The sequence below is a fragment of the Mustela erminea genome, chromosome 12 (genome assembly GCF_009829155.1).
Source record: "Mustela erminea isolate mMusErm1 chromosome 12, mMusErm1.Pri, whole genome shotgun sequence".
In the NCBI taxonomy this organism is placed as follows: Eukaryota; Metazoa; Chordata; class Mammalia; order Carnivora; family Mustelidae; genus Mustela; species Mustela erminea.
This window is the reverse complement of record NC_045625.1, coordinates 32599534-32611306: the sequence shown is the minus strand read 5'-3', so window position 1 is coordinate 32611306 and position 11773 is coordinate 32599534.

Below are 11773 nucleotides of genomic sequence, written 5' to 3'. Positions count from 1 at the left end.
TTACGGGAGATCCTAATTCTAATTCTGCCTCTGCCTCTGATTTCCTGTGTGACCTTGCGTTGACCTCTAGATCACCTCCTGGTCTGTAAAATTGAGGGGGTGTGACCAGATGGCTTCTGAAGTCTCTTGTAGCACTGATGGTCTGTGACCCTCACTGACAGGAAGGTCTGGAAAAAAAAATGGGCTTTGCATCAAGGCTGAAACATGTAGGGTTTGACTGACAAGTGAACAGAGTATGTTCACTTTGTTATCAAGACAGGCGTGCTAAGGAGGAATGACATGTGAAAAGCCTTGCCAAGGAAGAGGGTGGGCACTGCCCAAGGTCAGCTCGGCTTTTCCAGAAGATGGAAATTTTCTCTATTAAAGGGATTTGGGGGGAGGGGTAAAATGTTCTGCAGTCTGTGTTCAGTGGCTCAGCTGCTTAAAAGATGCATGACTTTATTGTCAATATTTTTTGTGGTAGGAGATTGAGGATTGTTTTAGTAAATCTTAACCTATAAGCCACCAGAATGAGAAGGGGTTTTATGCATAAAATTAGCGCTAAAGATTGGGATCTAATTTGAATTCATATCTAGAAAAGGTTATGTAGTGTTAATGGCACCCCCAGATCATGTACTTTAAAATTGAAGTCTTGAGACTTTAAAGTGGAATTTGCTTTTTGCAAAGGAAATTCCAAAAAAATGAGGTTTCTGGTTTAATGGGTACTGTGTTTTCCTCGGGCACAATGCCTTTGCCATTGCAAATCTTCAATACGTTATGAAGCAGTTTTCTTCTGTAACTGGCTTTTGCATATATTTCCAAATACCAAACAGTGACTTTGGATGATTGCTTTCCTGCTTTTTCATGTTTACAGAACTTTCCAGTAGCGACCATGCACGTAGGCTGGGCCAGGCTCCTTGGCTGGACAAGAAGGAGAGGGCTGGGATGGAGATAAGCCATCTGTTGGGTGCTCACAGTTAGTTAACTAGTGGGAAAGAGAAGACAGGCCGGAATGCTAACTTACTAGGACCTGGAACTAGAGGTCCAGTAAGTGTTAGGGGAATTCAGAGTTTGCGGATTGGGGATGACTCCTAGAAAGTAGATGCTGCCTGTGCAGGTTTAGAAATGAAATAGGGTTTAGAATAGGAATAGGAGGGAAGAGCACGACTGATCTGGGGTCTGAGGTGGGCAACTGCTTGAATACATGTAGATTCAAAAAGGCAAGTTTGCCTGGAGGATGGGAAATGTGGGAATGGCCCCTGAGACTGGTGCAGTAATTTTGTGACCTTCTAGAGAGACTTTGGAGGTCAAACCTTTCTTGGGCAGTCATTTTGTAAAATGTCACTTTAACCTACTACATGTAGCCCATGAGGATGTCTAGGAAATTATCAAGCCAGGTTTTCATTTCTATCCTGTTTTTCTTTTCCTTTTTTTTCCTGTTTTTCTTTTTTAATGGGGCTTTCCGAAAGTCTCACGTGCTGACCTCCAGTAGGGCCTTGAGGCTCTGCCGCTCTTGACTAAAGACTATTTTTAAATTCATGAGAAGCAAGTTTTTTGGTGATGAGGTCACAGAGTGGACCATATTTCTGGAGTTGTCTCCCGTCTGAAGGAGACCCTCATTGAGTGGGTTTGCTTCCAGCTTTTGTATCGAATATCTGAGTTACAAAGGTACCATCTAAGCTGGGTGGGAGGCATGTTGGGCTGGGTGGCTGGTGTCTGAGGGGGTGTCTCTTCCACACATAGGCCCTCCAGCCAGAGCAGCTGCTCTCTTTGTGTGATAATGGTGGAATGTCATGATTGCATCTGAAGCACTTATCCTTTAAAATAGTAAATATTTGGGGGGCGCCTGGGTGGCCCAGTGGGTTGGGCCACTGCCTTCGGCTCGGGTCGTGATCTCGGGGTCCTGGGATCGAGTCCCGCATCAGGCTCTCTGCTCAGCGGGGAGCCTGCTTCCCTCTCTCTCTCTCTGCCTGCCTCTCCGTCTACTTGTGATTTCTCTCTGTCAAATAAATTTAAAAAAAAATTTTTTTTAAGTAGTTAATATTTGGGGTGTCTGGGTGGCTCCGTGGATTAAGCCTCAGCCTTTGGCTCCGGTCATGATCTCAGGGTCCTGGGATCGAGCCCCACATTGGGCGCGCTGCTCAGCGGGGAGCCTGCTTCCCCACTCTCTCTGCCTGTCTCTCTGCCTACTTGTGATCTCTGTCAAATAAATAAAATCTTTTTTAAAAAGTTAATATTTATTTTATTATTTATATATAATACATATATATATCACATATAATATATAATGTAATTTATATATTTATACACAAATATATTATTTAAATATTTAACTATTAATATTTAATATTTGAAAATACAAGAGAACCAGTACTCATTGCAAAGATGGGTAAACTGAGGCACAGGAGAGGGTGAGTTGGGGACTGGCCCAAGGTTTCCTGGTGAAGTGAAAGAACCTGGCCTAGAAATCACATGGCCCTGTTTTCAACTTGGTGCCCTTACCTTCATTTACACATTCTGCTCTAGTAACCCAAGCCCAGTAATGCTGGCCATTTTTTTTTTTTTTTAAGATTTTATTTATTTACTTGGCAGAGAGAGATGACAAGCAGGCAGAGAGGCAGGCAGAGAGAGAGGAGGAAGCAGGCTCCCTGCTGAGCAGAGAGCCCGATGTGGGGCTCGATCCCAGGAGCCTGAGACCATGACCTGAGCCGAAGGCAGTGGCTTAACCCACTGAGCCACCCAGGCGCCGCAATGCTGGCCATTTCTGATGGGAATGCAGACCATCTTGTGTGGGATGCTAGCCTCCGCCCCCATCACCACCCCGGGACTCCTGACTAGTGCTTGCATGAAGGTAGTGATAGCAGACTCCATGTTTCTATTCTGGCATTCCTACTTGGGTTCTACTGCCCTACCCCCAGAGAAAGGTGAGACAGAACCACGAAAGTAGTTCCACCCTTAGGCTATGACCTTCCCATTTCTCCAGCCCTGTCAAGTGGTGCTGACATCAATTTTAATGAGGCGGATGATACGCTGTGTTGACAGTTTGAGAAGGGGTCAAGTTACCAGCTGACTTAGACTTAAGCTGAGGTCGGCCAGACAGTTGCTCTGCAGGAAAACCACCAAGATTGCAGCAAGTGTAGAAATTGTTCCCAGAGCCAATTAGGTCAGCCTCATAATCTCTGACCAAGTATCTTATAACTTGTTCCAGAGGTGTTAGGGCATATAGAGGAAAAGTTACCCTTGGAGTTACTCTGTCTGATGAAAGGGACTTCACCCCAGTCAGGAGGGGCTTGTGAGGGGGCTGGGTGTTCATTATGGCCCAGCTCTGCCTCAGCCCTGGGGAGGCAGGAGTGGAGTGTAGTGAGGAAGGCCTTGGAATCCAGAGATCTGTTTCAGCCCCAGCCTGGCCACTGACTGGTATTTGACTCCCCCTCCCCTCACACTTCCCTTTGGTGAGTGTCCAGTTCCTCAACGGAAAAGATGGGCCCGAGCTTACAGCTCTGTTCCGGCTCTACAGTTCTGATTGGGGTACACTCCAAGTTCTGTTCAGCAGCGCGGATGCTAGTCAGTGACTCGTGCTTTACTCCCAGTTACCCTAGAGCCCTTGAGCGGAGTAGGTAAGGGTTTGTTTGGGCTGATGGAAAAGGTCAGCTATGTTTTAGGCTGATGAGGTAACAGGGATATGCCAGCAGCAGGACACCAGTGAGGAGACTGTTAACAGTTACCCAGGCAAGGCCGGATGAGGACTGCCAACCCCAGGACTGTCTGTGAGTGAGGTGTCTTCCAAAAACTGCTATAGGAGTATGAGTAAACTGTCCTACCAGTTAGACCAGCGCTGGTTCTGGAAGTAGCATTAGAGTCATTAGCATGAGCAGAGTGTGTATCTGCCACTAGAGGGCACTACAGCTTCCGGTCAGAGAAGGAGCAGATAGATGGCCATTTATTGAGAAAGGTTCTTTCTAGCCCCTGTGAAAAAATACACTGTAACCCCCATTTTACAGATGTGGAAACTGAAAGGATTTGAGGTGAAGTGCCCTACCCAAAGTCACGTGGCCTGTAAATAGCCAGCCCTGCTGGGATTCTAATTCCAGCTCTTCCTGAATCCAAAGCTTGTAGTCTTGTGAATGCACCTCTTCAGGGCCGTCTGGCTCCTGACTCTTCTGATGAGCAGGTGGGCATGTTTCTTCCCAGTCTGGGAGCAAAGTAGAGGCTGGATGACCAGACCCTGTTGGTTTGGAGGTTCAGGACAAAAAAGCTGAAGTTTTCAGAGTTGAAACCATGAAATGCTTTGAGGGACTGGCAAACAGCCTCCTGTAAATGCGGACAGTCACCGTTACTAATGATTTCACATTGTGGCACGCAGCCCTGACATATACACCTCCTTGGCAAACTTGGAAAAGAGCCTTTGCTTTTTGGAATTCTGATTTCCCATTTGTAAATTGGAAGTGCCTTGCTCCTTCCCTCTGTTGAGTGTGAAAGTGCTGGACGCCCATGAGGGAAAATCCTGAGAAGAGCTGGGGACACACTATGCCGATGGCCTCTGTTGGTGGCAGACTAAGCTAAGCACTCATGAGCCCAGGGTTTTACACAGCTGTGCACCCGCAAGTGATGTAGGTGAGAAGCGGGCATCTTATCAGTGCAGTTGGACTGGCACCGGGGGACTCTGGGAGTGGCTGGCAGGACCTTGAAGAAACTTGAGAAGTCCACAGGACCCCAGCCAGCCCCTGGGGTTGGGAACTCCTGTCAGGCCCTTGGCTTTGTCCATTCCAGTGACTGGGGCTCTTCTGCCTTCTGTCTGGTTGGCCCTTGGGTTCCCCTCCTTCTGGGACATCAGCCAGTTGTTTCCCCGCTTCTGTAGCCACCCCGAGCCCTCCACAGCTACCGGCCCAAATCCTACCTACGGCCACCCTGCCAAGCTCAGGCCTGAGCACCTCCAGCCTGACCCGTCCTGAGCCCCACTTGTGACAAAAGAAATGCTGGTCCCAGTGTGTCCCTGGCACACTACAATTTGGCTCTTTACATCTGTTTTCTTGCTCAAGGGAGGCAGTGTAAAGATTCTGACCCCATCTTTCAAATGAGGGAATTGAGGCTCAGGTGGATTATTGGAAGAGCCCAGAGTACAGAGCAAGGCCAACTTCACTGCCCACTTTGTGCTATTCCCAGAGACGAGGGTGAGAGCTGACTGAGGGTGATGGGGTCTACTGGACTTGGGAGAAGCTCGTCTCTGAGAGTCCCTCATGTTGGATGGGAATTCCTGAAACCCAGAGCTCTCCACAGTACAGGTGTTTCAGTAGGTGGCAGGTAGAAAAAGAAGACGTAAAGCTGAGGAAATCCAAGTTCCCACACATGGGCCACCTGAGACTGTCCCTTCAGTGTCCCACCTGAGATCTGTCATCTCTACGCTTGCTCATGGGATGTCCCCACAGCCTGGCCCTCCTCATGCAACTCAGGAACTTCCAATGACCTTCCTGACCTGCAGATACACACACAAAACCTCCCCACCTTCCTAGCCTTTCTCCCTGCCCCTTAATCCCCACATAGCCAACTGGCCCAGCCATCCACACATTCCTGCATGTTTCACTTTGACTTTGTTCATTCTCACTTGACTTTGTTCACCTATCTGTATGATCAAAACCATCTTCAAGAACCAACATAGAGCTATTAGCTTCCCAAATGGCCTGGCAGGCAGTCCTCCCTCCCTGGGGTCCTCTTTGATGACCTCGATGACTTGCTCTTACCCTCTCGGCCCTGGCTGCTCTGCTCCCTGTCTCACCTGCCCTGTGAACAGTGGGCGCTCGGGCCAGGTATCTGCTTCCCTCTGCTGTGCCTCACACGCTAGCAGTCTGTGCACACTGCCTCAGTGACCAAGTGTATGAGTGTCCTGGCATTGCCATGACAAAATACCCACAAACTGGATGGCCCAAACAAATTTCTCGTCTCACGGTTCTGGGGGCTAGAAATCCCAAATCAGAATGTCAGGGTTGGTTCCTCCGAGGGCTGTGAGGGAAGGATTGGGTGTAGGCCTCTCTACTTGGCCTGTAGATGCCATTTCAGATCATGATCATGATTGGGTCATGATCCCAGGACCGATCGAGCCCCGCAGTGTGTTCTCTGCTTAGCAGGGAGCCTGCTTCCTCCTCTCTCTCTGCTTGCCTCTCTGCTTACTTGTGATCTCTGTCAAATAAATAAATAAAATCTTAAAAAAAAAAAAAAGGATGCTAGTCACCTTGGATTAGGGCCCACCCTAATGGCTTCATCTTAACTCATTGCATTTGCAGAGACCCCTATTTCCAAACAAGGTTGTGTTCTGAGGTGCTGGATGTTAGGACTTCAACACGCGCATTTGGTGGTGGTGGTGGGGCACAATTCAACTCATACACCAAGTGAGTGATTTGTGAAAACCTCTGGGCAGAGAATGGCTGTCAGGTGCTTTTTCACCCCCCAACTGCCCTGGCTGGGTGTTTGGACAGACAGCAATGTGATTAAAAGGAGGACCTGGGTATTCTGTTTTTGAGAGCAGAGTCAAATCCTGATTTGCCTCCCATCCACTTTGTGTTCCTGAGTAAGTTACCTCAAACTACATTTCTCTCTCAGACTATTAATTCACATTAATTACCTTACTCCCCTTCAAACCCTACCACAAAAATGAGTATAATTTGAGGACCAAAGAGCCAGAGAGTTGGCAGAGAAATACAAATCAATACAAGGAAGTCTGGAGACCCCAAAATCAGAACCCACCAATCTAGAGCTGACAAAAGTTCTGTATCTCCAGACAGCCAGGAAATCTCCAAACTGCAGGGAAATCCAGACTCCCTAAACTAGAAGAAACCAGATCTCTTCCAGTTGAATCCCTTTACTAATCCTGGAGCCCCACCGGCAACATGCCTCCCTGACTTCCCTTGGATACCTCAGTGATGGGGAGCTCACTCTTTATAAGGGAGTATATTCCAACTTAGAAAAACAAAGTTCTTTAGAATAGTAAGGCAGCTTTATCTTCTATGATTATTGCTAGTTAGGTAAATAATCTTTTTAAAAAGCTCTTATCCAATTTTCTATAACATTCTTGGGTCTAATTTTGCCCCACGGAGCAACAGAGGGGGGAAAAAACCCCAATTCAGCTTTTTAAATGGAGTCCTCTGAATATTTGATGATAATCCATCGTTCTCCCCAAATCCCAGCCTGTCTTCGTCAAAATTTATCTCAATTGAATGTTTTATTTTTTAAGATTTATCTACTTGAGAGAGTACATGCACAGGTGTGGGAGCAAGAGAAAGGTGGACGAGAGGGAGAGTCAAGCAGACTCCATGCTGAGTGCAGGGCTTGATCTCATGACCCCAAGATCATGATCAGCCAAAATCAGACCAGACTGATTGAGCTACCCAGGTGCCCCTCTCAGTTGAATGTCCTTGAAAGATTTAGTGAATAAATACTCATGAGGAGATTCCAATGTCAGGTTCATTCACGTTGTAGTATGCATTAGTACTTCATTTCTTTTTATTGCCATACTATTCTGTTGTATGGCTGTATTACATTTTCTTCATGTAGACATGCTTTCATCTCAGGTATATATGGGGAGTGGAATTGCTGGTGCAATTGTTTACTCTATGTTTAACCTTTTGATGTTTTGTTTTTAAGATTTTATTTATTTGACAGAGATCACAAGTAGGCAGAGAGGCAGGCAGATAGAGAGGTTGGAAGCAGGATCCCTGCTGAGCAGAGAGCCCGATGTGGGGCTCGATCCCAGGGCCCTGAGACCATGACCTGAGCCGAAGGCAGAGGCTTAACCCGCCCGAGCCACCCATGTGCCCCTGTGTTTAGCCTTTTGAGAAACTGCCAGCTGTTTTCCAAAGCAGCTGCACGATTTTACAGTGTATGAGGGTACCAGTGTCGACACGTCCTTGTTTTTACCTCTCTGATTCTAGATATCCTCATGAATGTGAGGTGGAATCTCATTGTGGTTTTGATTTGCATTTTCCTGATGTCTAAGGATGTTGAGCATCTTTCCATGTGCTTATTGGCTGGAATATTATAGTTCAACCGTGTCCAGATTAGTTTGGTTGGCAGTATCACATGGTTGAGACAGGGGTTGCTGTGGGGTGTTCTGAGCCACTGAGGCTGTGTTTAGAAATGGTGGGGGAACTGAGCAGACAACCAGGGAGAGAACTCAGTCTGGGCTGGTGATGAATGTCTGGGAGCTGCCCATGAGGGCAGAGGAGATCTTGACGCCCTGCGAATAGATGAGATTGCCAGCATTTCTAAGTGTGAGAGGAGAAGAAGTAAAGTTCTGAAAGCTTTGGGGACTCTTGGAAGTTAAAGGTGAGAAGGTGAGAAGAGCAGGTGAAGATACATCATAGAGGCCCACTCTCCTGATTGGGGTGTGGGGTGGGGCACAACTTGTCAAAGTGGGAAGGAGGTGCGGCAGATGAGAGCCATGGAGCATCAGGATGGGGTCTCAGGGTAGGCAATGTCCCAGCAGGCCACAGGCAGTGGGAAACAGACCTGCCAAGGTTTAGGAATGAGACCTGTCCCTAAGTCACCAGGCAGGACAAGAATCCAGAAAGGTCTCACACACGTTTCTTGTGCAGTCCTCACTACTGCCCTCTGGTGGTGGCTGCCAGTCTGCCACAGGAAGTTGAGAAGTTCCTCCCCAGGGACAGAGCTGGTAGTGAAACCCAGGCCTGACTTATTCCAAACCCTGTGCTTTTTCAAGAACACTGTGCTGTCTCAGCATCATGCAGTGACCCCACACGAGAAGAGATTATTTCATTTAAATGTCCACTCTTCAGAAAGATTCTTCCCGACTACCCATGAAAAGGAGCTCCTCTTATTAGTCTCAGCACAGCACTCAATTTGTTTTCTATCATTCCCCTTATTATTATAATTCATGATTTTATATTGTGAAATAAAGAAAACCTCAGGCCCCAAATGGTATCACTTAGACCCAGTTCCCAAACTGGGGCTTAATATCCAATCTAATTGCAGTTGCCACCTCCCCCAGAAATGTGACCTGAACAGGTCACTCAGGAAATTTTTCTTTCCATTAGAGCCAGTGACTCTCATCTGGATCCTCTCCATCTCTCAAGGAAATACGACGGAATCTGCAGGATAGGATACCTCATCTTTTTCGCTAGCAAACAGCCTCATCTGGAACAATCCTTTTCTTTTGTTAATAGCTTTCTTGTCCTCACCCCCTGTATATAAAAACCTTCCATTTTGTACAGTTCTTCCGAGTGCCTCTTTCTTGCTAGATGGGGTGCTGCTCAATTCATAAGTCATTTAATAAAAGCCACTTAGATTTTCCCACTTACTTGTTTGAACCTTGTTATTTAACAATATTAGCATGTGGGGCACCTGGGTGACTCAGTGGGTTAAGCCTCTGCCTTCGGCTCAGGTCATGGTCTCAGGGTCCTGGGATCGAGCCCCGCATCTGGCTCTCTGCTCAGCAGGGAGCCTGCTTCCCTCTTTCTCTCTGCCTGCCTCTCTGCCTACTTGTGATCTCTCTATCAAATAAATAAATAAAATCTTAAAAAAAATATTAGTGTGGGGCTTATAGTTTATTGTAAACTACAGGTTACAGAGAAGGACCATACTCTTTCATTCCCCATTTTATTCCTGGTGCCCGGTGAGGTGCCTGGCACACAGTAGGCACTCAGGAATTATTTGTTGGATTATTTGTTGGATGAGTGAAGTCGCATTTAAAAAACGGAGGCTGGCATGTTGTGTGCAGAGGTCAAAATCCTCTGAGGGAGTCCGTGGGAGTTGCCTTTCACCTTCCAGAGCACCCCGGGTGTGCTGGTGGGCTTACGTTCTCAGGGACGGTATAAAAATGATGTTCACGTTACAGGGATGAGGCCCAAGGTTGAGGAAGCAGGAAGTAGGTGTGGGTGAGGGTGTTGACTAGTAAGGGTGCCTATAAATGGAACAACTGAGAAACTCGGGAGAATCAGACAGCTTGGCCCCTTAACCCCAGGGCAGGTCCTTGGCAGTTTGGGTTGGGAAACTTGGGTGGATCAACAATTCACTTCTTCCTCAGAGGAACTTTCCAGAAAGCTGACTTTAAGAGCAACTCAGGCAACAGTCATGTTTGCCTAAGGGACTGAATGTGGCCTGAGTAAACACATGAAGTCAATTATGTCTCAGTATTCGGTTATCTTTCCTATTCTGCACTTGTACATTGAGCAAATATTTACTGGCCCCTATTAAGTGCTAAGTTCAGTGCTTGGTGCTAGGGATACAGTAGGAAACAGTCCAGGTCTGTTCTCAAGGAGCTCCTGGCCCTGAAGGACACTTACAGTACATGTGGTATGGTCTGTCTGGTTCACCATGGTATCCCTAAAGCTTTGCCCTGGGTTTAGTGCTGAGTAGGTGATCCAGATGGTTCCTGACCCAAAGAAGTTCACAGCCTAGAGGGAAGACGGAGGAGACGAGGGGCATTTACCATAAAAGGTAATACATGGGCAAGTAAGGATCTTATGGGAGCCCAGAGAAGATCGTTGGGGAGATCGGAGAAGGTTCTGAGAGGAAGTGACTTCTATACTGATGGGCCAGAAGGTGGTCAGACATGGCTCAGTATGGTGGAGGTGGAGGAGTGGAAAGCCTACAACAGCTTATATGCCAAGTTCTGGAGGTGAAAGACCATGATCCCTCAGGACAACTCAGAATAGTTCAGTGAAACTAGAGCCCAGAATAGCAAAAGATGAGGTAGGAGTCCCAGGTCATAGGAAGCTTTCTAGGAACCAACTTAAGGAAGGGCTTAGCATAATAGGACTGACCACAGGGGCCTCAGACTTGAGGGGTTTCAGAGTTTCAGGTCCGAGAACTGGGTCTCCATCCTCTCTCCACCTTGGTCCCCATGACCCAGCACTCTGGGTTACCCTAGTTTCTCCAAAACTAAGTTCTTCCTTACCCTCTCCTGCCAATAACAGGGGGAAAAAAGAAAAGAAAAGAAAAGAAAAAATCCCAGTTGGTTTTGTTTTTAAGACCTTCCCACGTTCTGTCATCCATTTCTACATACTGAGCACGGCTTCATTATCCAAGCAGAAAAAGCAACAGAAAGCACTGGAAACTGGCTTTTAAAAAAAGGAACAAGCATGAAATGAAAATAGTGTCTTGGGGCGCCTGGGTGGCTCAGTGGGTTAAAGCCTCTGCCTTCGGCTCAGGTCATGATCCCAGGGTCCTGGGATCGAGCCCCGCATCGGGCTCTCTGCTCCGCGGGGACCCTGCTTCCTCCCCTCTCTCTCTGCCTGCCTCTCTGCCTGCTTGTGATCTCTGTCTGTCAAATAAATAAATAAAATCTTAAAAAAAAAAAAAAAGAAAAAGAAAATAGTGTCTTTTCCTCCTTTCTGTAATAAGATACAGCATTACCTTAATTTACTGAAAGCTTTTATTTAATCACAAATAACATCAGCCTAACTTGCTTTTGTGGGATGGTTGTATTTTAATTAATTAGTAAGATTTTATTTATTTAATTTAGAGAGAGTGAATGCAAGCAAGAGGGTAGGGATGGTTTAGGGGGCAGAAGGAGAATCTCAAGCAGACTGTGCGCTGAGCCTGACAGGGCTCAGTCTCGCAACCTCAAGATCATGACCTGAGCCAAAATCAACCAACTTGAGCCAGCCAGGTGATTGTATTTTTACAAGATCATGACCTCAGCCAAAATCAAGAGTCGGGTGCTTAACCAGTTGAGCCAGCCAGGTGATTGTATTTTTAAATGTATTTCTCCTTTTTTGCTTTTAAACTTAATTTTCCCTCATTCACAAATTACTCAAAACCATAATGGTTTTCTTTAGCACAA